Below are 23,401 nucleotides of genomic sequence, written 5' to 3'. Positions count from 1 at the left end.
AGCACCTCAGTACTTCTGATGCTTCTGAGTGACTCAGAAAGAGGGATTAAGAAATGGTTCATCTCAGCAAGATCGATAGGATGTTTTTCCATTGCGTAGAGGGGGCGGGGTAGAGAGAGGTTAGAGGATTCATGGGACTGATCCACTGAAAACAAAGAAAAAAAATAGATGCTAATGATTAACAACAGATGAGATAAAAGCACCTGCATCCTGTTCTTCTTGAACACTTTTCTAGGAAAGAGGTAGATAGCTTTTTTTCAGATAAAGGGCTGTTTTGCTTTATGGGAACCACTTGTCAAACTCTCTCTCTGCCTGTATTCAGATGTGGGATTTATTGTGTTTGTTTTCCTGGGTATAATTCTAATGCTTATGTCCTAGTTTTTAATGTCCCTTTTACACTGCAGTAAAAGTTGTGTAGGTCCACGACTGGACCTAATCGTCAGGGGTCCCTTTACCTTTACACTGCAGTACCTGTTGTGTTTTGGAATTTTGGGTTTTTGATTGATATACTGCTGTGTCGTGCTAAATTTCAAACAGAGGGAAATAACTGTGTGCCAAGATTCCGCCCCGGTTTTCATAGCATGAGTGAGGGCAGCATGATCATGAAAACCATGGGGAAATTGCAGTGCAAGACTCTCATGATTTTCTGTGTTAAAGAGGTTGAAAAAAATTCTTTCGAGAAACAACTCTGATATGAGCACCAGATGTCCACAAGATTCTTCTAGATTTCCAGACGTGGCTTTTGCATCACGTGAGAATCACACGCAATGTGAAAATTACCAGGCAAGAAAACATTGGGAAGAATGTGTCATCTGAATGCAATTTCTCTCTCACACACACAATCATACCTGAGAATAAACACACACCAATGTCTACGCAGTCTGGCTGGTGCTAGACTAGAGGGCTCTTTGGCGCAGACCCAAAACAATTCTCATGTTTTTAGGAATCCACCATATTTGTTTGATTGCACAGAGATGCCACAAGCAATCATGTGCCAATGTTCATTGCAGTTTTGATTGCCGGGAACCATTATTTATGTTTTATAAAGCTGCCACTGAATTTATGATGTTTCATCTCAACAAGACATCTCAAGGAAGAGAGATATAAAGTGCCATTTGGGGCCTCTTTTAATTAAGAAGCAATCAGCCAATTCCACAAACAAACACAACAAGATTTTATAGTAATTCTCAATTCAGGACACAAATGACTAAAGGAGAAATGTAGATTTCACTTACTGATTCCAGCTATCCAGCCAACTATTAACAAGCGGTTCCAAAGAGTTTTATCTCTCTCTCATTTTTTTTGACCAAACATTTTCTGCTCTTGTTATTACTTTTTCCTTCAGCTCCATCCAAATATTATAAAGCTATCAATTTCTTGTCAATTCAGAATGACTTCTGAAAGTGATGTGTAAGCCTTCTGGTGATACCTTTCTGACAACTTCTTCATCTCTGTAAGTTGCTTGTAGGAGCTAGATTAAACTACCTGCCATAATTTGGGAGCCCATGGCTGTAAAGCAAAAGGAAATGAATTTCCCTGTCACCATTTGGATAAAGCTACTAATTTCAAGTATCTCTTTGCTTCCCTTTACAGGCATCTATCATATGACAGGCTCCCCCATTTTTTTTAAAAAAACAACAACACTTTTTTTTGTTTTTTGTTTTCAGCTTCTATCAGCATTCTGACATAAAGAATACGAGAGAAATCTGAAATCCACTGGATGGGTTTCAGAAACAGAAAGCTTTCTTTTCTTTGTAAGGGCCAAACTAAAGTTGATGCTTAAAAGTGTAATGTACAAATATATATATACAGTGGTGCCTCGCTTAACGAATGCCCTGCTTAACGAAATTTCCGCTTAATGAAAGGATTTTTCGAGCGGAGGTTGCCTCGCTAGACGAATTCATTTTATGAAAAATTCGTCTAGCGAATCGCGGTTTCCCATAGGAATGCATTGAAATTCAATTAATGCGTTCCTATGGGCAAAAAAAAATTCAAAAAAAATTTCAATGCATTCCTATGGGATTCGCTAGACGAATTTTTCGTTATAAGAAAAGACCCGTGGAACGAATTAAATTCTTCTAGCGAGGCACCACTGTGGTGTATGTGTGTGTGTGTGTGTGTGTGTGTGTGTATGTGTATATATATATATATATATATATATATATATATATATATATATAGTGTTTTTTTCTGTCTTTCTTAAATTAACTATGGTCAGAATGAATTGCTGTTGGATAGCAGAGCATGGTGAGGAAAGGTTTTTTACAGTGACACATACCCCAAGATTTTTTCCCCTGCCCATGCAGCTATGAAACTTTTTTTTTGGGGGGGGCTGTCATTGGCTCCCAAAGAAAACATTTTGTTAAGTCTTGTAACTATACAGGGTGATGGTGATAATTTGTTGGGGGTGGAGAGTCGCAGCTGGAGATGGATGGAAACATCTTTTATCTGCATAATGAGATGTGATGACAATCCTTCTGCCTCATGATGATGATGTTGCATGCTAACCATTAAGTGCAGTGCTTCCCCCCAAAAATTTTTTTAGAGGTACTCACATTTTGACTCAAGAAAAACCACCATTTTATAGTTCAAAAAGGGTAAAACACCACACATCCACATTCCACACTGTTTCACACATTAAATGCTCACTTCCGGTAACAACAAAACTGACCAATCGCCATGCTAGTTTCCAACTCCTACTTCACACATTAAACGCCCGCTTCTGTCTGAGACTCAGGAAACACTGTGACAGGAAATTAGGCTGTCATTGGGGGTAGCTACCAGATTTTTAGAAGACATCTCAAGACAGCCCTGTTTAGGGAGGCTTTTAATCTTTAATCAATTATTTTATTCTTCTGTTGGAAGCTGTCCAGAGTGGTGGGGTATAAATAATAAATTATTATTAATTATTATTAATAATAATAAATAATAATTCTATATAATAATTATATAATAATTAATTATTGATTATTATTAATAATAATAAATATTATTATTATAGCAACGGAATTGACAATTCACTGTTCTATTCAATGGAACTGGCGATTAACCATACTAGAGAAGAAACCATACTATAATAATTAATAATTATATAATAATTAATTATTATTAATAATAAATTATTTATTATTATTATTATTATTATTATTATTATTATAGCAACGGAATTGACGATTCACTGTTCTATTCAATGGAACTGGCGATTAAGCATACTAGAGAAGAAACTAATTTGTTTATTGTTCCTTGACAGCTCCTTGACACTAGGCATGGGAGAAACAGAAGTGTGTATCAGTCTATTACTTTTTAAAGATGCCATTCCATTAATTCATTAAACATATTAATGAAATGCTGACATTGACTTGGGGTTCCTACTATTAGAGGAGTTCCGTTTATATCACACCCCCTCTTCAAGAGTTCAGTCCTCACCACAGCCATGTCTTCTTCTTTTTTACGCAGTCAAACATTATTCCATATGTGTAATTAGGCAATGTCCACAGATAGCATAATGCTGTGCACACAAATTCAGTCCCTAGCTGGCATTTCTGCACAGCCACCAAGTACGCACATAGTATTCCAATATCTGAAACATCTACAGCAACTCCAACAAATATATCACAAACTATTTGAGGGCAAAATTCAGTGCAATCATGAGCAAATGGGATTGTTAGAGCATCCACAACTATGTGAGAACTGATAAGTGGGATTTAAACTTGAGAATGTAATGAGAGTTGACACCTATTTGTGACATGACTGTATCATAGATTGCCTGCAGCAAGATAGCATCACCATTCCTACTAGGCAAAGATGTATTTGCTGAAGGTGAAAATGTCATTTAAACAGTCGAAACCTTTCAAATAGTCTGAGCTAGATGCCATGTACAGTTCCTGTCTTCCTGGAATAAATATATACAATTTAATGCACCGGCAAAAGGAATAAGGCTTTATGGGTTGTTAAATGATGGCAGATTTTGCATCTTCATTTATATCCCTAGCCAATGGCAGGGGAATTTGATTTGTGCTGGCAATGGTTCATAATCAAATATTGTGGCAAGGCTGTGTGTGCCACATATATCCTATTAGACGTGGTATTATAGATCTGTCCATCTCTGTCTCTCTGTCTGTCTATCCATCAGACGGGATAAAAAATAAAAGTGCAATGAAATCAAGCACTTCTTCATTTAAAAAAAGCTCAACTTCCCATTCGTATCAGGCATCATTTAGCACTGCTGAACAAACGGTCCCTTTTCATGAATCCAAGAATGCTTTGTTGACATCTGTCAGCAGCAGAACATTCTTAACATGGATTTAAAAGTAATAGATTAGTTCAAGGCTAATGGTTATTTTAATTTTGCTGGACGCTGTCCAGAATAGCTAGGGAAACCCAGCCAGATGGGTGGGGTATAAATAATGATGATGATGATAAATGACATTGCAAGACAGTTACAGGTAGGTAGCCGTTCTGGTCTGCCATAGGAGAAACAAAATTTAAAAATTCCTTCCAATAGCACCTTAGAGACCAACTAAGTTTGTCATTGGTATGAGCTTTCGTGTATCTGAAGAAGTGTGCATGCACATGAATGCTCAAACCAATGACAAATTTAGTTGGTCTCTAAGGTGCTACTGGAAGGATTTTGTTTATTTTATTGCAAGACAGATGAAATCTTGGCACCCTTGCATCATCCAATTTATTGTACAACAGAGAAGGGGAACTTTAAGCCTGGGAATTGAATGTGGCCCTCCAGGCTTATCTTTCTGGCCTTCAGGACTCTCTCACATCATGTCAGGATGCTGTCAGCTGCTCCCAGCTGGTTGCTCAGGAAAGTATAAAGACTAGGAAAATTTTCTTACACTCCTTTTTTTTATCTCAGTCTTTACAGAGAGAGGCTATAGTACCCAGCCTCTTGGATAATGCCGTTGTCCAAAGTGAATCTCCACTCCCCGTCTCTCCCACTTCCTCATTCATCTACAGGTGCCACTAAGTGCCCTCTGTAACGGATTGACACAGTTTTGAAATATTTATTCCTACCTGGCTGGAAAAGAATTAATCCACCTCCAGCCTGACTGACATAACATTCTGATGGGGGCGGGACTGTTTCCAGTTTAAAAGGAGGGAGCAGCGGTTTTGTCAGTTGAGGAGAGGGGGAGGGAGTGGATAGATGTGAAGAAGAAAGTTGAGAGGCCAGGATAGTGGGGATCTAGATGAGGTTCAGGAAGGCTCAATGTTAAGTGTTCGACAGAGATTACCTACGACCGAAATGCTTCTTATAAACATAAAAGGTAAAGGGGCCCCTGACCATCAGGTCCAGTTGTGTCCGACTCTGGGGTTGCGGCGCTCATCTCGCTCTATAGGCCGAGGGAGCCGGCGTTTGTCCGCAGATAGCTTCCGGGTCATGTGGCCAGCATGACAAAGCTGCTTCTGGCGAACCAGAGCAGCGTGCGGAAACGCTGTTTACCTTCCCGCCGGAGCGGTATCTATTTATCTACTTGCACTTTGATGTGCTTTTGAACTGCTAGGTGGGCAGGAGCTGGGACCGAGCAACGGGAGCTCACCCCGTTGCAGGGATTTGAACCGTCGACCTTCTGATCAACAAGCCCTAGACTCTGTGGTTTAACCCACAGCGCCACCTGGGTCCCTTATAAACATATGAAATGTTAAATATGTAAATAACTATGTTCTAAGGTTAATAAAATTCTTCTCTTTTGTGCAAAGAAGTATCATCATTATTTTTCCAGCAAGGTATCGGGACTCACAGAAGTGAAGACATTAGAGGACAAAACCTACCTCAGGAAAGGAGGCGAAAGTTTGTGTCTTAGAGTAACACTGAGGAGGCTTAGAAAGATAACCTGGGGTGTCAACAAGTTGCCAGTGTGCAAAGGGGCAAACTTTTACAGTAAGGGGAGTCAGGCCGAGAGGGACCCCTTACTGGTGACAGGAGGTTATTCTATCAAACAGCCTAGAGTTTTTCTTTGATACCAGGCCACGTGAGCTGGAAGGAGAGTCTCTTTACTTATAAACTCCCAAGAATAAAGTGGTTCATTTGGGAGGCGACGGGAGAAGAGGGTGTGTGGCTTCAGCTCTGGATTCCTGTGACACATTTTAGTAATAGAGAGTGGGACATTTGTCGCACCCTCTGTCTTTGAGCTTTTTGCTCTCCTACTTTTAAGGCTCACCGGGTTCTGGGAGATGGAGAGTCAGGAATGCTTTCTAATGACAATGTGTCAGCCAGGTGTTGTTCTGGCTCTCCCATGATTTCCCAACTTTCCCCCGCATCTGCCTCTGAGCTGTGACCTCCCGCAAACCCCTGTTGTAAATCTCGACTGTCTTCCTCTTTCTCCTCCCTGGAAGGGTCAAGATGGGGAGGAGGTCTCCACCATTCCTCCTCTGTCCAGTCCCTAACAGATCAAAACATAAGAGCATAAGACCAATGGCCCATCTAGACCAGCATCCTGTTCTCAGAGTGCTCAACCATGTGCCTGTAAGAAACCAGCAAGCAGAAAATGAGCACAAGAACACTCTCCACTCCTGCTGGTATTCAGAAGCATTGGCACAGCAGTCATTGATAGCCCATTCCTCTGTGAATTTTTCTAATCATCTCATGAGTTCGAAAAGGTAAAGGACCCCTTTATAGTTAAGTCCAGTCAAAGGCGACTATGGGGTTGTGGCGCTCATCTCACTTTAAGGCCAAGGAGCCAGCGTTTGTCCACAGACACCTTTCCAGGTCATGTAGCCAGCAGGACTAAACCGCTTTGGCACGACGGGACACCGTACCTATTTATCTACTTGCACTGGCGTGCTTTCAAACTGCTAGGTTGGCAGGAGCTGAGACAGAGTAACGGGAGCTCACCCCGTCGCAGGGATTCAAACCACCAACCTTATGATCGGCAAGGCCAAGAGGCTCAGTGATTTAGACCACAGAGCCACCCGTGTCCCTCCACAAGTTCTAGTGCTATGGGAAAGGCAGGAAAACTTTATTCATTTCACCCATGGCATGCATCATTTTATAAACTTCTATCATGCCACCTCTTACTTGTCTTTTCTCTAAAATAAAAATTCCCCAAATGCTGCAACCTTTCTTCACAGAGGGATGAGGTCACACCATACATTTGTTTAATGGCATAATGATATTTGTAGTTTGATTTTCAATTCCTTACCTAATGATCCCTAGCATGGAATTTGCCCTTTTCACAGTTGCCGCACGCTGGATCAACATCCACAAAATCATGAAGAGATTGAAAGTTATAGGTATCCAATTTGGAAAATAAATGTTGCTGGGGAACGTTTGCAAGTAATCCCAGGTTTAAAATGCCCACCATCTGTATGTGTGTAAATATGTGTGTCTGCCTATGAGAGAGAGAGAGGAAACAGACACAAGAGGATTTTATCTGGAAAAGGGAAAGAAATGTATTGGGAAATGTTTTTAATGTTCTGTTTCCAATTGGTTGAACTCTTAAGGCTTATATTATGAGAATATACGTGATTGTTCCACACTGAATAAACAATCAATTTATTTATGCATTTTCCAGCTATTATAGAGAAAACAAAGAGTCTCACCTTTAAGACTAAGAAATGTATTACTGCATAAACTTTCCTAAGCCACTCTGACAAAAAGGATCAGAGCTCACAAAAGCTGAGTGACTTCTGTTTCAGTGTATCTGAAGAAGTGTGCATGCACACGAAAGCTCATACCTATGACAAACTTAGTTGGTCTCTAAGGTGCTACTGGAAGGATTTTTTTATTTTATATTAAATGTGGTTAGTCTTTAAGCTGCAACTAGACTCTTCCTGGTTCTTTATACATGTCAATGATCTGGATTAATCAGATTTAAGTCTCTTTCTCTCTCCTGAAGTTTAAGCTTACAGCAAATTTCTTATTTCCATTCTTTTTCAAGAGTTGTGATACTCAGACAGCTGAAACTGTCTTTAGGGCAAGACTGGATCAAATGAAATAAGCCGTTGTTATAAAAGTGCATTTGATTGCCATATTTCCAGTTCATCTCTTCCCTGCTTAAAATTTCTGCCAGGAGCAAAACTTACCGAAAAGTTTTACAGAAAAGGGAAAGAAAGTGGAGCTCATCTAAAACTAGTCCGCCATTTATTGTTCGGCGAGAAGTGGGAAATTGCAGGTTGGTAGGTCGGGAGTACTGTGTTGCAAATGCTTTACGATTTTCAAAGCCTTCCTGCTATGAAAATGTATCATTCTCGAGTGTAGCGGGTGGCCGTGTAGAGTTCTACAAGAAACTTGATTGCACAGAGATATTCACTGCAGCTCTAGCTACACTAAACTAAGCACGTGTCTTAGTTCTTTGGGAGTCGGGAGGCAGTGTGCGACTTCATCCACTGCAGCTTAGAGAAAATAGATGGCTGGTACCACTGTATTGCCCGCATGACTTTTCTGCGTCTGTCTAGTGCAAAAAGGCATAAAATGGAAAGCTCAGGTCTCTCATTGATTTGTTGCCAGGGTAATCTGCTTTATTCAAGTCACAGTCCAGCTGTTTCTCCACAATCGCGTTATTTCACAATTTCTCTTTCCCCCAAAGCTGACCATGCATTATGAACAAGTCAAATGTGTTCGTTCGGTTTTGATTTTTATACCTCTTTTAAATCAATACCTCAGCGATTGATCCTTGGAAATTTAAGAAGCGGTGGACTGTGTAACTGAAATGGATGAAGGGGCAAGTCAAGGTTTTAGATAGAAATGAGCAGGCATCATACTGGGATTTTGATGATGATTAGTGGAAAATAATATTGTGGTGATTTGTTCACACATCCAACCTACTTCTTCTGAATAATACACCACTGCATTCCTTTGTCTTAGCTCGACAAGGGACATTTTACAACACATGTACATATCGTCTCTTGACGAGCAGTATGCAGTTAATTTTTGTTCTTTCAGTAAGCCTGGTTCTTTTCTTAAAATAATTGCTAAGCTATTGGTATTTCAAGATAGAGGCAGCAATCCTGCATAGAGCTTAAACCTAGAGATGAGGAAGGATTTTGATTCAGTTCGCATTTAAAGGTAAACATACCTTTTGCTCACTTTGTGGAGGGGGAAAACATTTGAGAACCAAAGCACAGTCACCCTTCTGAAAGATCTACATCGGTTTCCAGTACGTTTCCAAGCACAATTCAAAGTGTTGGCGCTGACCTTTAAAGTTCTAAATGGCCTTGATCCTGTATTCCTGAAGGAGCATCTCCACCCCCATCATTCTGCCCGGACACTGAGGTCCAGCTACGAGGACCTTCTGGAGGTTCCCTCACTGCAAGAAGTGAGGTTACAGAGTGGCTGGGGCAACCCAGTCAGATGGGAGGGGTATAATTAATATAGTAGTAGTAGTAGCAGCAGTAGCAGTAGTAGTTATTGAATAGGACATCACTTTTATCAATGAATTGGGATGCGGGTGGCGCTGTGGTGTAAACCACTGAGCCTAGGGCTTGCCGATTGGGAGCTCAGCGGTTTGAATCCCTGCGATGGGGTGTGCTCCCATTGTTCGGTCCCAGCTCCTGCCAACCTACCAGTTCGAAAGCACACCAGTGCGAGTAGATAAATAGGTACCGCTCCAGCGGGAAGGTAAACAGCGTTTCCATGCACTGCTCTGGTTTTGCCAGAAGCGGCTTAGTCATGCTGGCCACATGACCCGGAAAAACTGTCTGCGGACAAACGCCGGCTCCCTCGGCCTGTAAAGCGAGATGAGCGCCGCAACCCTAGAGTTGTTCGTGACTGGACTTAACTGTCAGGGGTCCTTTACCTTTTTTTAAATTATCATTGAAGAAATGTTGGAGGGTATGACATAGAATACTTTAGTCCAGTTTAAGATGGTGTCTGAGCATTGGAGCTCAGACATGCAGATTGTTCTCACATTTCTGGTTTGACATTACAGCAAGATGAAGAATAAGAGAAGAACAAAGATGTACCCAGGCAGGTAAGGACAATATATATGGCAATGCCCTCCCTGTGTCAGGACACAGTGGAAGTGTCTCTCACAGGGTTCTCTCTAGCAAACTTACAGGAAAACTCTGTGGGCTTCAGTTCCTATCATGCGCCTATCTAGGAAAAATGCATTGTTGCTTTGCCTGCATTGTAAATCTCCCACATTTTCAATGTTGCCCTCTATATATTCTGACAGAATATGTTTTACTGTGTTTTTATACAGTATATGTTTGAAGCCACCCAGAATGGCTGGGACAACCCAATCAGATGGATGAGGTAAAAAGAACACTATTATTATTATTATTATTATTATTATTATTATTATTATTAAATAGTACACCCCTATTTTCATCAGAGAAATGTTGGAGGGTATGGGAGGCTCTGTGGATGAGAGATTCCCAGTCAGGAAGTTGGGAAGTTGCCTGCCATCAATTGCAATTTCGCTGAAGGAAAAGGTATGTAGTCTGGGAATGTCCCGAGGTCCATCTCTGTCAGTGGAGATCTTCTCTGTGGCTCTGAGTGTCTTTTACCAAGCTTCAGCTGAGAAGAAAGCTACGGTTGTTCCTGGATCAGGATAATTTGAGGAGAGTTGTCCATGCATTGCTAACCCCAAGGTTGTATTCCTGCAGTGCTCTCTGTGTGGTGCTACATACCTTTGAGGCCGAGCCAGATTTTGAAGCTTAATAATAATAATAATAATAATAATAATAATAATAATAATGTATTATTTATACCCCGCCCATCTGGCTGGGTTTCCCAAGCCACTCTGGGCAGCTTCAAACAGAATATTAAAAAACATGATAAAACCTCAAACATTAATCAGCGATGCCTTGAGATGTTTTCTAAAAGTCAGATAGTTATTTCCTTGACATCTGATGGGAGGGCATTCCACAGGGTGGGTGCCACTACCAAGAAGGCCCTCTGCCTGGTTCCCTGTAACCTCACTTCTTGCAGGGAGGGAACCACCAGAAGGCCCTTGGAGCTGGACCTCAGTGTCCGGGCTGAATGATGGGGGGTGGAGACACTGCTTCAGGTATAGTGGACCGAGGCCGTTTAGGGCTTTAAAGGTCAGCACCAACACTTTGTGAAGAACATTGTGGGAGCAAGGTACCACAAACATACCACCTTGTTCTGGACTGCTTTTTGCTGCCTTTATTGACCATAGTGCAGATTTTTATTGTCTAAATTGACAAGGATTTGGGGATAAAATGTTAACTGCACTGAGACTTTTGTTTCTAATAAAAGTTCTTTACTCAGAAACTAGTTTGAAGGTTCCGTTTTGGCTCTTTCAGATTTGACTCTAACATATAAAGGTGCCTGTATTTTAGACCCTTTTTTATTGATTAGATTTCTGTAAGTCAGCACAATCATAATTATCATATGTCCAGAGTCTTAAACAAACCAGTAAATATAATAATTTATGCGTATGACTTGGTTCTACTTTCATCCTCTCAAAATGGCCTGAGAAGATTGTTAACATAGTTCAGTACCTATTGCTCGGAGAATGATCTAGTCAGTAATAATGCCCCATCTAAAGTAGTGGTTTTCAGAAGGGAAAAAAATCGCACAGATGTCTTATTAATTCAGAAGAGCTGGAGCAGGTAAAATCTCACTGTTATCTTGGCATACCCTTCCTGGCCTCAGGATCTTGGGCTTTGCAAACAAAAATAGATTGAAATCGGTTGCCTGTTTACAATCTGTAAACAGACTCCTGAAATTTAAATATTCAAATATTTTTTTAAAGCAAAGCCTATGTCAATGCTAATCTTTGGTGCAGAAATCTGGGGCTTTGCAGATTCTTTTAAAACATAAAGTGTTCAAAGCTGTTTTGTTTGGGTATAATTTTAGAGATTTCAAAATTTACCCCAGCCTATATAATTAGATCAGATAAGATCATGGAAATGAGTTACGGTCTAATTTATATCAGGATGGCAAATTACTGTAGAATAAATCGAGTGATGGAAGACATGCTCCCTATAGTTTAAATCTCCTTGAGACATATGTAAAAGACCGTTCATAATGTAATTCTTATAATTTGGCACCGTCACAACAGCAACAACTTCCAACAGCCCCAAACAAATAAGGCTTATAGCCAGGGATAATAACTGCTTTCGTTACTATGAGATATATATATAAAATGACTAGTTCAAATGCAAACACATTTTTTTGGTAATAAGTTAAGGTAGATCTTAGAAATGTCACTGGTATGCTTGTATAACAAGAATCAGAAGATTAACAGCGCAATTAAAACATAAGTAAGCCACATTCTATCCAATGGGACATACTGCTCAGGGTGTTTTGTTTTATTCATTTATTTATGAATTTATATACCGTGGTTCACAGAATAAAACTGAGATATAAAACCACACGACGCTATCACTAAATTTGCGACGATCCCACCGAAAATGTGCAGATCCCACCAAATTAGTGATGTACCTCCCTTACCTATCACTAGCAGTGTGTCGAAGGAATTCAGTTATTTTACAAACAACCCACTATTCCTTCTTTCTCCCAAATAAACCCCCTGCTTGTATTTGGGTTTGCTAGTAAATGGAGTACAGTTCCAGCTTTCCAAATAACGTGGCTCAGTATCCTTAATAACTCCAGGCAAATGTTACAGGAACAATCTTGTGCCCACAGTAAGGATTCCCTCTCACCTCAGGTTCACCTCAGCAGCTGTTTGCCCCAGCAACCTTTGCTACTTTGTAGCACTTGCCTCCCCTGTGCGTGACCTTGAGGTATAAACTATTTTCCTGCTCCTCAGGTTTAGTTTTGCCTCCTCTCTTCAGTCACCACCCTTTTGAGTTCAGATACGTTGCTGGAATAAGGAGGAACATCCGATTTTAACACAACATATAAGAAAGCTTTATTTAACTGGAGGACATGTAAAATTATTTATGGTTTCATCTGTATAAACTCTTAGTTCATTATCTTCGTTACATATGACTCAAACTAGTTAATACAGTTCCGGTAAACCTCTCAAACACTCTACTCTCCACTACCACCCACACACTCCCGTTCCCAAAACCCTCTCTCAACTGAATTAAGGGCTCCCCATCCCCTTTAAACTAGTGGCAGTCCCACCCCCCCTGGAATGGAATGCGTCAATCAACTAAGAGGCTGGGTTTAACACTTAACACCCTGGAGTTCTATTCAAGCCAGCCCAATCTGTCACCCCCCCAAAAAAACCCCAAATTTTAAAAGGGCATAGGATGTAAATCAGAACAAGCAAAAGCCGCATTAAAAAGGAACGTTTTTTGCCTGGCACCTAAAGGTGTATAATGAAGGCACTGGCCGAACTTCTCTTACTTTTCAACTAAGGTTGCAATTCAGTGAATACTTATATGCATGCAAGCCTCACTGAACACAATGTGACTTGCGTCTGAGTAAACAGTCGTAGTATTGTACTTACATTCAGTGCTATTTTTCTGGGGAAAGAGGTGCCGAACTCACCATGGACACTTCTCTTATAATGGCAATGGCGCCCACCTGAGAGAAGCCAGAACTGAGTTCTGGTGAGCTCAGGCTGAAGAAAGCCCTGCTTGGATTAGTCAGAATGAGAAAAACACAGGACGCAATGCTGGATGAACAAAGGAGATAGAGAGAAACAAAGAACAGGTTTTAGAAATCCATCTCACATCTTGAGTCCGCTTATATTCCTGAGTGCTTTATACTAGCAGAGCACTCGTCAATAAGAACACATGACAAAAGTGGGAACTGGGGGAACCATTCAAGACTGCACGGGTCTCCTCTGAATCATAATTGCAGCAACACCTGCCAAGGAGTTACTTTGTGCTGATGCACTGTGAAAATGGGATGCTAATAGGCTTACACGCTTCTTATTTCTCACAACGTGGCAGAAGTCGTTAATACCCACTGAATGACGGGGAAAAAAATCTGTGAGGGAGAAATCGGTTAAGAATTTCGTTTGGGAGCCTAGACACCTACCTGTTGTTGTTTAGTTGTGTCCAACTCGTCATGACCCCATGGACCAGAGCACGCCAGGCCCTCCTGTCTTGCACTGCCTCCCGCAGTTTGGTCAAACTCATGTTATTACCTTCGAGACACTGTCCAACCATCTCGTCCTCTCTCATCCCCTTCTCCTTCTGCCCTCAGTCTTTCCCAACATCAGGGTCTTTTCCAGGGAGTCTTCTCTTCACATGAGGTGGCCAAAGTATTGGAGCCTCAGCTTCAGGATCTGTCATTCCAGGGAGCACTCAGGGCTGATTTCCTTCAGAATGGATAAGTTTGATCTTCTTGCAGTCCATGGGACTCTCAAGAGTCTCCTCCAGCACCATAATTCAAAAGCATCAATTCTTCAGTGATCAGCCTTCTTTCTGGTCCAGCTCTCACTTCCATACATCACTACTGGGAAAACCATAGCTTTAACTATGCGGACCTTTGTCGGCAAGGTGATGTCTCTGCTTTTTAAGATGCTGTCTAGGTTTGTCATTGCTTTTCTCCCAAGAAGCAGGTGTCTTTTAATTTCGTTACTGCTGATACCATCTGCAGTGATCATGGAACCCAAGAAAGTAAAATCTCTCACTGCCTCCATTTCTTCCCCTTCTATTTGCCAGGGGGTGATGGGACCAGTGGCCATGATCTTAATTTTTTTGATGTTGAGCTTCAGACCACATTTTGTGCTCTCCTCTTTCACCCTCATTAAAAGGTTCTTTAATTCCTCCTCACTTTCTGCCATCAAGGTTGTGTCATCTGCATATCTGAGGTTGTTGATATTTCTTCCGGCAATCTTAATCCCGCTTTGGGATTCATCAGGTCCAGCCTTTCGCATGATGAATTCTGCATATAAGTTAAATAAGCAGGGAGACAATATACAGCCACTTGTTGTACTCCTTTTCCAATTTTGAACCAATCATTTGTTCCATATCCAGTTTCTGATAATGCAGAATGCATGATGTTGACATTAAGCTAATTTGGAGGAGGCAAAGCTCACTGCACATAGGTGATGTCAAAAGTACCAGCCCCTACCATAGGCTATGTCCATCCATCAGTGTTATTTTCTCTGAATGCTCAGATTGTCTTTGGCTAGATTCATTTTCCTCCTCTGCATTCAGCTGTTACACAGGCAGAAATGTCAGCACGCTTCTTACAAAATAAGGGTGGACTCAATTTTCAAATTTTACAACTTCATACTAAATGGGTATGTGTGTGAAATTGTCCCCCCTCCTCCGCATGTCAAGAGGGGGTCCTTTGCAAATTCCAGAGAGGGCCGGAAACACACACACACACACACACACACACACACACTAAAATACCACTGGCGGGTGGCGCTGTGGGTTAAGCCACAGACCCTAGGGCTTGCTGATCAGAAGGTCGGCGGTTCGAATCCCTGTGACGGGGTGAGCTCCCATTGTTCAGTCCCAGCTCCTGCCAACCTAGCGGTTTGAAAGCACACCAGTGCAAGTAGATAAATAGGTATCCCTGTGGCAGGAAGGTAAACGACATTTCCGTGCACTCTGGTTTCCATCACGGTGTTCCGTTGCTCCGAAGTTAGAACTAACAGAAGTTGACCCTCCTGCAAAAACACTTGGAACAAATAATAAAGGATGGAAGCTGCCTGCTACTCAAGAGGACTGCTTTGTGGCGAGATCCTGCACCCTTTAGTAATGAGATGCTGAATGCATGTTTAAAGAGGCAGGCCTAAATCACACATGAGACTCTTTTTGGCTTGCCGATGTTTCACCTTTGTGCTGTTCCATGTCTTCTCCCCGTGATTTATGCTGATGAGTTGCAAGTCGAAAGGCATAAATGTCAGGCATTATCTATAACTGAATTCTTTAAAAATTAAAACAGAGCCCTCGAGGAGCATTTTTTAAGGCATGTTTACTAATGAACCATCTTTATGGCTTGACCAGAAGAGCAGCATAGTTTATTAGTGTTGGATGGGGATTTCTTCCCTGGGAATTAGAGAGCAAACTATCAGAAGTTAAATTAGTATAGCAGGGTAGCTTAGCATGATGATGTGCTTAGTCATCTCTATGCTGAGTAGATTGTGGAAATGCAATATGTATAGAACGAAATAGCATTGTTCAGAGGGTACTAATAACTTCAGTTTAGCAAGGAAGGACACAGACGGCTAAAAGGCCATCTTCTCTTTCTATGGCCTCGTAAGTGACTGGATCAGCACCCTGCAACAGCTGCCTCCCTTTTCCCGAGGGGCAGTCTCAGATTTACAGAAGCCGTTTGAGTTTCTTTCTTTCTTTTTAATTTTAAAATAAACTATTGATTTTCAAAATGTACATTATATAAATAAAAACAAAACCATATGTAACATTGATGAATAAATAAAACTTCAATACATGTTATAAATTCATTGTCTCCCCTCCCCCTCCCCTCCCCTCCCCTCCCAATACTGTCTCTCCCGCTACTTCTCAGCCTTCACTATACTATGCAATAAATTTTCTATTTTCGTCTACACCCTATAACTTTTTTTGGTTATTTGTTACTTTTAGTCCTCCTTGATTCTTTCTTAAACTTCAATTTCTTTTCTTTTCTTTTTATTTTCTTTTCTTTTTCCTCTTTTCTGTCTCTCATTTATTTGGGCCTTTAATATTCTGGAAAGAAATTGGGCTTTTCCACCTGGCACTTAATATATTCTACAAACAATTTCCAATTTTGTCTACTTTCTTCTTTCTTTATCCCTTTAACTTCCTCATATTTTATTGCCATATTGTAATACATCAATAACTTGGTTTGCCAATCCTCCTTATCCGGTATCTTTTGGGACTTCCAATCCTTCGCTATTAATAATCTAGCTGCTGCTGTGACATAACTCACTAGACATCTTTCTTTTGGTTTAATATCTTCTCCCAACATACCTAGAAGAAAAATCTCCGGGTTTTTCTTAAATGAATATTTCAACATTTTCTTCAATTCTCTGTATATCTCTTCCCAGAACACCTTGATATTTTTACACTGCCACCACATGTGGTTGTAGGAACTGATTTCTCTGTGACATCTCCAAAACTGATTACTAACTTCGGGATACATCTTTGCCAATTTATCTGGGGTTAAATGCCACCTATATTGCATTTTTTATAATTTTTCTTTTATGTCGTAATTGGGTGTAAATTTAGAATCCCTCTCCCATTTTTTCAGCATGATTGTCTTCCCTAAATCTTGTTCCCATCTTATCATTGAGCTCTTCTTTAGCTCTTCTTCTGTTTCCCACGCCAATAAAATTTGATATAATTTTTTATATGTTTATCTTTGGAGCCTAATAAAATTTCATCCAATTTTGAGATTTCTTTTTCAAATCCAATGTTTTTATCTTGTTGGAATCTCTGATTTATTTGAAAATATCGTAAGTAATTGCTTACATGTTGTTTAATTTCTCTATATTCTTTTAATTTTAAATTCCCCTCTTTCTCTTCTAACAAAATTTTATACGTTGGCCATTCACTTTCCATATTGTGTCTTCTAACTGCTACAGTTTCCAATGGCGATATCCACCAAGGTGTTCTAGGTTCGAGGAGTCTTCTATATTTCTGCCATACTTTATACAATGATTTTCTTATGATGTTATACATGAAGGTGTTAGAGTTTCTGATTTTATCCCGGAATGTCCTGCTTTTCCTTGGAAAGCCACTATTTTCATTGGAGAAATGTTGGCAGGTATGGTAAGATGTACCTATTTTCATCAGAGAAACGTTGGAGGGTATGGGGCTCAGAGCCGTATCTAGGTGATCTTGCGCCCTTGGCAGAAATGCCCTGATTGTGCCCCCTAGCCACGGACAAATTAGCTCTTCTTTCAGCCTCTCCTCCAACCCATTCAGCTCCTCACACCCTTCACCTTGCAATGAATTATTTCACAGAAAATCCAACATTTATTTTTTCTTAATAAAAGGTTTCAGCAAAGAAAATGACATTTCGATGCAGGAGGGCAGACGGGCAGGCACAGCTCTTTCTCTCCATTCCCGGGAGGGAAAGCACCCATTGGCCCCGCTGCTTGTATTCTCTCCCTCCGACCGCCTTCGCTGAGGGGGAGGACTGAGAGTCACCCATGACTGCTGCCTGCTTCCCTGCGAGGGCTCTCAGTGCTGCTTGCATCTCCCCCCCTCACTGCTCAGTTGGGGGTTGCTTTCCTACCCTTCAAGGACTCTTTTCGGGGCTGCTGGTCCCTTCCGTGAGAAGTGGGGGGGGAAGAGTACACGTGTGTGCATTAACGTCAGATGCGTGTGAGGGAGGGAGGGAGAAAGAGATGGTGGAGTTAGGAGGTGGTTGATGCGGCCGTGGAAGCGAGCAAGATTTGTGGGGCTACCTTTGAAGGTGACCCGGAAACTACAACTAATCCAGAATGCGGCAGCTAGACTGGTGACTGGGAGCTGCCATCGAGACCACATAACACCGGTCTTGAAAGATCTACATTGGCTCCCAGTACAAATCCGAGCACAATTCACAGTGTTGGTGCTGACCTTTAAAGCCCTAAACGGCCTCGGTCCAGTATACCTGAAGGAGCGTCTCCACCCCCATCATTCTGCCCGGACACTGAGGTCCAGCGCCGAGGGCCTTCTGGTGGTTCCCTTGCTGCGAGAAGCCAAGTTACAGGGAACCAGGCAGAGGGCCTTCTTGGTAGTGGCACCCGCCCTGTGGAACGCCCTCCCACCAGATGTCAAAGAGAAAAAACAACTACCAGACTTTTAGGAGACATCTGAAGGCAGCCCTTTTTAGGGAAGCTTTTAATGTTTAATGGATTATTGCATTTTAATGTTCTGTTCTGTTGGAAGCTGCCCAGAGTGGCTGGGGAAACTCAGCCAGATGGGCGGGGTATAAATAATAAATTATGATTATGATTATGATTATTACCGCCAAACCCTACAAAGTTGTGACGATTTGCTACGAGGTAGGCGAAAAACCAAGTGGCTGGTGCCTATCTGCCAAGTGGACAAAATTCCTACCAAACCCAGCCAGATGGGCGGGGTATAAATAAATGATGATGATTTTGACAGGCAGGATGAGAGAGGCCGGTGGAGGGTCCAGTGGAAAGTCCTGGGGCAGCCGATTTTGCATCCCCCCTCGCCTGTGCCGCTGGAGATACAACCTTTTGAAGATGTCTGAAGGCAGCCCTGTATAGGGAAGTTTTTTTAAAAAAATGTTTCATGTTTTATTGTGTTGGAAACCATCCAGAGTGGATGGGGCAACCCAGACAGATGGGAGGGGCATAAATAATAAAGTAGTTGTAGTAGTAGTAGTTATTGAATAGGACGTCCCTATTTTCATTGAAGAAATGTTGGAGGGTATGGCATAGAATACTTTAGTCCAGTTTAAGATGGTATCTGAGCATTGGAGCTCAGACATGCAGATTGTTCTCACATTTCTGGCTTGAAAATAATATGAAGAGTAAGAGAAGAAAGAGGATGTGCCCTGGCAGGTAAGGACAATATATATGTGCTCCCCTTGTCAGGGCACAGTGTCTCTCACAGGGTTCTCTCTAACAAACTTTCAGGAAAACACTGTGAGCTTCAGCTCCTATCATGTACCTACCTAGCAAACATGCATTGTTGCTTTGACTGCATTGTAAATCTCCCACATTTCCAATGTTGCCCTCTATATATTCTGACGGAGTATGTAATAGGCTTGCTTTAATAGGTAAGGCACACATATTTCTGCTTATGGGGTTTTGGACAGTAGAAATAACACTACAAGCTTATTATAATTTCATGGAGCTGAGTCAGTGAATATTTATTCAGATGCATACTAAGAGCAAGCTCTTGGAGGCTTCCTGACCATTAAACAAATGTAGTGCTTAACCTGTGAGCATCTTGGAGGAAATGTTAGTTTTCAAAAGGAATGTGGGATTCATAGGGATGAGATGATTTTTGCAGTATATGCAACACTCTGTGTTCTGTCAAACACTGTTGCAGAGTCCTATAGGGCATAAAATAATAATGCAAACTGCATGGATGGATCTCCCCACCAGATGTTTGGAATTCTTGATTGGTGAAACCAGCTGCTGATGTTAGATAAGATTTCTGAAGAGGGCTGCCCTTCCTCAGCTGCTTTTTACCTCTGCCTAATGGGATATGTTGTGGCGCTGTGGGTTAAACCACAGAGCCTAGGGCTTGCCGATCAGAAGGTCGGTGGTTCGAATCCCTGTGACGGGGTGAGCTCCCGTTGCTCGGTCCTTGCTCCTGCCAACCTAGCAGTTCGAAAGCACGTCAAAGTGTAAGTAGATAAATAGGTATCGCTCCGGCGGGAAGGTAAATGGCGTTTCCGCGCGCTGCTCTGGTTCGCCAGAAGCGGCTTTGTCATGCTGGCCACATGACCTGGAAGCTGTATGCTGGCTCCCTTGGCTAATAGAGCAAGATGAGCACCGCAACCCCAGAGTCGGTCATGACTGGACCTAATGGACAGGGGTCCTTTTACCCTTTACCTTTTAATGGGATATGTTGGAGCTTTAAGGCAAAATGCCCGAAGCACATGGTAAATGCAAGTACCACATTTTTCAGGATCTCTGTGTGCATGTGTATGTATGTAGTCATAGACAGACAGGCAGATCCTTCCTTTATTGAGGCCTAATTTTTCATATTTCACCATTTCATAAAAAAGGTGCCAGCACTCACCGTGAAGTTGTTACAGAAAGTGCCACACTTTTAACATTTTTTTGGGGGGGGGAGGTGCCAGTACTGTGTACTCTTCAGTTGGCAAGCCCAAGAGGCTCATTGGTTTAGACCACAGCACCACCCGTGTTGGCGGTTCAAATCCCCACGACAGGGTGAGCTCCCATTGCTCTGTCCCATCTCCTGCCAACCTAGCAGTTCGAAAGCACACCAGTGCAAGTAGATAAATAGGTATCGCTGTGGTAGGAAGGTAAATGACATTCCGTTTCCATCATGGTGTTCCGTTGCTCCAGAAGCGGTTTAGTCATGCTGGCCTCATGACCCGGAAAGCTGTCTGTGGACAAACACCGGCTCCCTTGGCCTGAAAGTGAGATGAGCGCCACACCTCATATTCACATTTGACTGGACTTAACCATCCAGCGGTCCTTTACCTTTACCCTTATTCTTGAGTACCCCCAGAAATAAGCACTGCATATCACCATGTTTGGTTAAGAACTAGAATCTCATATGCTCCAACATTTCTCTGATGAAAACAAGGACATCCTATTCAACAACAACAACAATTTTTACCCCACCCATCTGATTGGGATGCCCCAGCTACTTTCAGCAGCTTCCAACATATATAAAAATATAATAAAACATTAAACATTTAAAAAAACTTCCCTATACAGGGCTGCCTTCTGATGACTTCTATAGGTTGCATTGTTATTTATCTCCTTGGCTCAGGGTTCGCATTACTCCATACCCTCCAATATTTCTCCGATGAAAATAGGAACGTCCTAAGGAAAAGTGGGGCTAGAAGATCAAACCTATCCATTCTTAAGGAAATCAGCCCTGAGTGCTCCCTGGAAGGACAGATCGTGAAGCTGAGGCTCCAATACTTTGGCCACCTCATGAGAAGAGAAGAATCCTTGGAAAAGATCCTGATGTTGGGAAAGATTGAGGGCACTAGGAGAAGGGGACGACAGAGGACAAGATGGTTGGACAGTGTTCTCGAAGCTACGAACATGAGTTTGACCAAACTGCGGGAGGCAGTGCAAGACAGGAGTGCCTGGCGTCCTATGGTCCATGGGGTCACGAAGAGTCGGACATGACTAAACGACTAAACAACAACAACAAAAGGAAAAGTGGGACATTTCAGGACCAAATCAGACACTGGAACAGCTTCTGTAAATCTGGGACTGTCCCTGGAAAATAGGGACACCTTGGCGGAGCTGGGATTTCCCTGGCTGAAGCAGAGTGTCCATTTTGAAGTGTAAGAATATAAGGAATATCTTGCTAGAGCAGAAGAAAAGCCCACATTCATTATACCAAATAATGACCACTACCAGCAATTACTGCTAAGGTTATGTGGAAGGTGGTGGGTGAATCCAGTACACAGTCCTAGGAGCTATATGCAAGATCAAAATGCTAGTCAGAAATGAGCCCCAAAGAAACCAACACTGAGCAAAACTTATCTGAAAGCCTGAAAAATGAGAAGGAAAAAAAGAGAGAACTCTTTCCATTCTTGATTACAATGTGAATATGAAGCTCATAATTCATATTCTTATGAGAGCTTCATAACAATGGCTCAGAAGCTGTGCATCAAGGGAAGAGACACCGAGAACAGACTAGGACAGATTTTGGTTATAAAACCAAGTAGAAGCATTCCAAAACATAACCACGCAACAGTTATGAGCCATAAGGTAGCTACTGCAACTTTGGGGAGGGTCTTCATTTTGTTTATGGATTCCTAGGTAGATACTAATTACGCACTGGTTTTCATTCAAAACTGAAATAAAAGGTCAAATTCCAGCTTTTACCCAAATACAAAAGAATTGCAAAAGGTTTCGGTCTGGAATACAACACAGCCTTTTCATTTCCAAAAGGCGATGCTTTTGTTTGGTGAGATGGATTCATGATTTTGCCAAAAGTGTTGCATAGCTGTAATAGTTGTTTTGGCTCCATCTTTGGTGGATTATCATCTCGTTTGGATTTTATCTTATACTGGCCTGATTACTGCAACAGTGTGATCACAAGCAAAAGGTCACTTTTTTGTAGTCAAGGCTCCACTCATCGGTGGAAGTTATCGAGTTAGCTTTTGCCATGGGTCAGCTAGCACCTATGCCACTGTAAGAAGCTAGGTCAAACAAACAACATAACTAATATTAGGTATTATAAGTACCGACATCCCAAAGGATCAGGAAAGACTTTTTATGTATGGGACAACAATCGTCCGGATGCTACTAGCCCAGAGATGGAAAGAAGACAAAGTCCCTACCAGAGAGGAATGGCAAGATAAGCTGATGGACTATGCCAAAATGGCAAAGCTGACTGGAAAACCTAGGAACCGAGAAGACAAAAACTTTTAAAAAGAATGGGGAAAAAATATAATCTATTTAGGAAACCACTGCAAGCAGATGGAAACATTAGCACCATCTAAGAGAGAGAGAGAAAAATGAAGTGACTGCCAGACTCTTAGATGGTGTGAATTGGGGGCATCACAACTTATTCTAGTAGATTTGTTTATTTTCACATCAGATGAAGATGTAGTAAGCATATTTTTCCCCCTTTTTCCTTTGGCAAGCTTTGTGAAGTTGTTGTTGACCCATGTAAAGAAGCTAAAATACAAGACTGAATCTAAAGTTCTTGTTATTTTCTGTTCCTGGAACCTATGTATACCTGCTGGGTTATATAGAAAGAGTAAAGTTGAACAGAAATGCTAAAGGAGAAAGATACAAAAATCTATATTTAAAAATCTGTCCAAGACATCCAACCTTATCAGGGATCTCCCACAGGCAAGCATATTCAACGAGAGAAGGGAGAGCACAGCATTAAACTGAAGCATGTCTGAGTATCTCAAAGATCAGGAAGTGGATGTAACAAAATTTATTATCATCTGCTCAGGAAATTC

Source organism: Zootoca vivipara, chromosome 10, assembly GCF_963506605.1.
Source record: "Zootoca vivipara chromosome 10, rZooViv1.1, whole genome shotgun sequence".
NCBI classification, from domain to species: Eukaryota; Metazoa; Chordata; class Lepidosauria; order Squamata; family Lacertidae; genus Zootoca; species Zootoca vivipara.
Note: the sequence above shows the minus strand (reverse complement) of the source record.